This window comes from Desmodus rotundus, chromosome 2 (assembly GCF_022682495.2).
Source record: "Desmodus rotundus isolate HL8 chromosome 2, HLdesRot8A.1, whole genome shotgun sequence".
NCBI lineage: Eukaryota > Metazoa > Chordata > Mammalia > Chiroptera > Phyllostomidae > Desmodus > Desmodus rotundus.
Genome location: NC_071388.1, coordinates 141836182 through 141839758, shown reverse-complemented (window position 1 = coordinate 141839758; position 3577 = coordinate 141836182). Strand labels below are relative to the sequence as shown.

At 44.3% G+C, this 3577-nt stretch overlaps 1 pseudogene; it reads left to right on the top strand.

The window, feature by feature from the left end:
- Positions 1-449: 449 nt before the first annotated feature.
- LOC112312988 (L-lactate dehydrogenase A-like 6B) lies at positions 450-1340 on the top strand (annotated as a pseudogene).
- Positions 1341-3577: the final 2237 nt, after the last annotated feature.

Below are 3577 nucleotides of genomic sequence, written 5' to 3'. Positions count from 1 at the left end.
AATGCTTCATCACTCGGTACTCATTAGTTTGGTGCTTGTCAGGAGTTCCAGAACAAATTCACCAAGAATGCCGAGTACCCCTGTACTTTATAGAGGCTGTTGTGAGACCTTACAAGCTGGGCCTGCCTTGCATAGCCTCAGTACCGTGTTGAGGGGCTGGCTGGCCATTGGCTCACGGCCTTGCACAGTGGCAGTGGCAGGCTGGGGAGGTGTCCAAGCATCACAAGCTCCCTTCTTTCGCACCTCAAACCTTGCCTGCCGCATTCTTCCATTCTCTTCCCCCAGCTTTTGAGTGAATGGCCATGAGCTGGGATGTGGGAGTCCTATGGGCCAGCTGGAGAGTGGGCACTGGGAGAGCAAATTTTCTGAGTCTGGGGTTGGCACCGTGTCCCCACCAGCCAGCCTGCATCCCACTCAGGGGCCCTTGGCCCATTACTCCTGTGTTCAGGATGGCAACTGTCAAGCGTGAGCTTATGAAGAACTTAACTTCAGAGGAAGCCATTCATCACAACAAGATCTCCATTGTAGCAACTGGATCGGTTGGCGTGGCCTGCGCTGTCAGCATCCTGCTTCAAGGCTCGTGTGATGAGCTTGCCTTGATGGATGCTACAGAACCCAGCAAACTGAAGGGCCAAACAATGGCTCTCCCACATGGCAGTCCTTGCATGAAAATGCCAAATATTGGTGCCGGCAAAGAACACCTTTCACTACAAACTCCAACCTAGTGATTATCGCAGCAAGTACATGCCAGGAAAAGGGAGAAACTCACCCTAATTTAGTCTGATGAAATGTAGCCATATTTAAATCCATGATTTCTAATAATATCCAGTACAGTCCTCACTGCAAGATGATTGTTGTTTCCAATCCCATGCATATTTTAACTTACGTAGCCTGAAAGTAAGTGAAATTCCCCAAGGAACATGTCATTGGAGGTGGTTGTAATCTGGACACTGCCCCTTTTCCTTTCTTGATTGGGCAAAAGCTTGGTATCCACTCTGAAAGCTGTTGTGGGTGGATCCTTGTAGAGCATGGAGTCTCACGTGTTCCTGCGTGGAGTCTCTCTGAAGGGTCTGAATTCAGACATAGGAACCGATAAAGATCCTGAGCAGTGGGAAAGTGTCCACAAAGACGTGATCGCCAGCACCTATGAGACTATTAAAATGAAAAGTTATACTTCCTGGGCCATTGGCCTTTCTCTAGCTGATTCAATGGAAAGTATTTTGCAGAACTTTAGGAGAGTACATCCAGTTTCCATCATAATGAAGGGTCTCTCTGGAATAAATGAAGAGGTATCCCTCAGGGTTCCTCGTATCCTGGGAAAGAACGGTATTACCTTATAAAGGTCACGCTGATCCCTGAGGAAGAGTGCAGGAACACTTTGGCAGATTCAGAGGGCTGTCAAGTTTTAAAGTTGTTAAAACTACCATTCTGAAGTTATTGAAGAAGAGAGAGTAGTTCTGGGTTGTATATGTCAAAATTTTGAAAAAACTTAGATTCCTAAAAGTTGGAAACAGGAAGGGGTAGACTCACTCCCCTGTTCATTTAGCCTCTCAGCTCCTTTATTTAGCATTGAGTTATTTTTCCCCCCAACAATTCCTGAGTGACTGCATCAAGGGTGTTTTTGTGCCACTCATGTAGCAGTTCTTAACCTTGCATTTACATGTAGTTGCCACTTGGTCCAAAAGACTGGAGTGTAGACGATTTTTGTGTTGCAGAAATGGATTTTTTTCATTAAGTACATGTTCATTCTTTCATTTTGGCTGACTTATGTACCATTTCATTTATTTATATATATTTTGAAAATTTTTAACTTTTTCTACAATGTAAAAATAAATGTACAGAAGTACTTCCTAAAAAAATTAAATTTCACTTACTTCTTGCAGAAGGGGGACAAAAGCAGTTCAAAATGCCTCTTACAGCCCCTCCCCACTTCTTTCTCTTCCTTTTGACCAACCTTAAAGAGAATAGAAGGGGATGGAGGGAGCTTTGAGGGGTTTCTTCATGGAAGTGACGTACATAACCTCCATTTCCCCCGTTTTCCTCTAACAAGAGTAGAAAGTAATTATCATAGTCTTCAGGTGACCTAGAATCAAAGACAGACCTCAGAAACAAACCCTCTGCTTTTACATACGTGCAAATTGAGGCCTAAAGAGGTTAAGTGACTTGGCCCATTTAAAAAAAATATATATACTCTGCCCAGCAAAGCTATCATTTCGAATCCAAGGACATACAAATTGCTCCCCAGGCAAGAAAAAGCTAAAGGAGTTCATCATAACCAAACCCATATTACATGAAATGTTAAAGGGTCAAGAAGGAGAAGGAGAAAGAGAAGGAGAAGGAAGATAAAAATATGAACAATAAAATAGCAATAAATACATACCTATCAACAATTGAATCTAAAAGAAATGGACAAGCAGAAGAACAGAAACAGACTCATACACACAGAGAACATTTCGATAGTTGCGAGATGGGAGGGGAGTTAGGGGGCTGGGTGAAAAAGAGGAAGGGGTTAAAAAGTACAGATTGGTAATAACAGAATAGTTAAGGGGATGTAAAATATAGCACAGGGAATATAGTCAATATATTCTAATAACTAATGCATGGTGTCAGATGGGTATGAGATTTATTGGGGTGATCACTTAAGTTATATAATGTCAAATCATTGGGGTGTACACCTGAAACTAATATAATATTGTACATCAACTGTAATCGAAAAATAAAAATTAAAAATATAGAACAAAAACTCTGATGCCAAGTTACCTATTGATTCACTTATATTCTAGTTTTAAAGTAACATCCCACAGTAGAGGGTTGATTAAATACAGTGTGAGACCCGCATAGCACAGGACACTGTTGTTCAAGGTGTACAGGTAAGAAGACTGGAAAAGCAGACAGAACATTTGATCAGCTGTTTAACCAGCTTGGAATAATGGAAATTACAGTCGGAAAGGATAGCGGGGGTCAGAGTACAAGTACTGCAGAGTACAAGTATTTCAAGTGTTTGGACTCCTGGCCAAACAGCTTTAGTGTCAATAATGATTTTAAACATGGTTGTGACTTGATCGAAATTGTCGTTGAGGGTAAGACTGACATGAAAATGGGAGATTCGAGAGGGAAGAGCCTCAGGTTCAAAAAAGACGATAAGGCAGCTGCCTCGGTGCGGCTACCCCACTGGGTGTGGGGGCAGAGGTTTGGGAAAGATATTAAGCTCCTCTAAAGTTCCTGCTGGAGCTCTCTGTCTTGAGATCCAGGTCGCGGGACTTTTGGTGTAATGTGCGTGAAGCGTTGGGGATGGGAACTGGGCACTCAATAACATGTTTACATTATGGTTCTGCTGAGAAAAACAAAACTCGGGGTAGGGGTGGCGGTCGGAAACGCGAAAGCAGGCAGTGGATGACCATCTGCACCAAACCCGCAGCCCTCATTGCCAGGACCCTAGGGCTCCGTCCCGCCCCCTACAGGTCGTCTAGTTAAGCAAGGGCCAGCCGAGCGCCCCGCCCAGGCCCCGCCCCTTCGGCCGCGCGCAAGCGCTTTCCCCTCCCGCCCGCCCCCCTTCTCGTCCCCCGCCCGCGTGGTC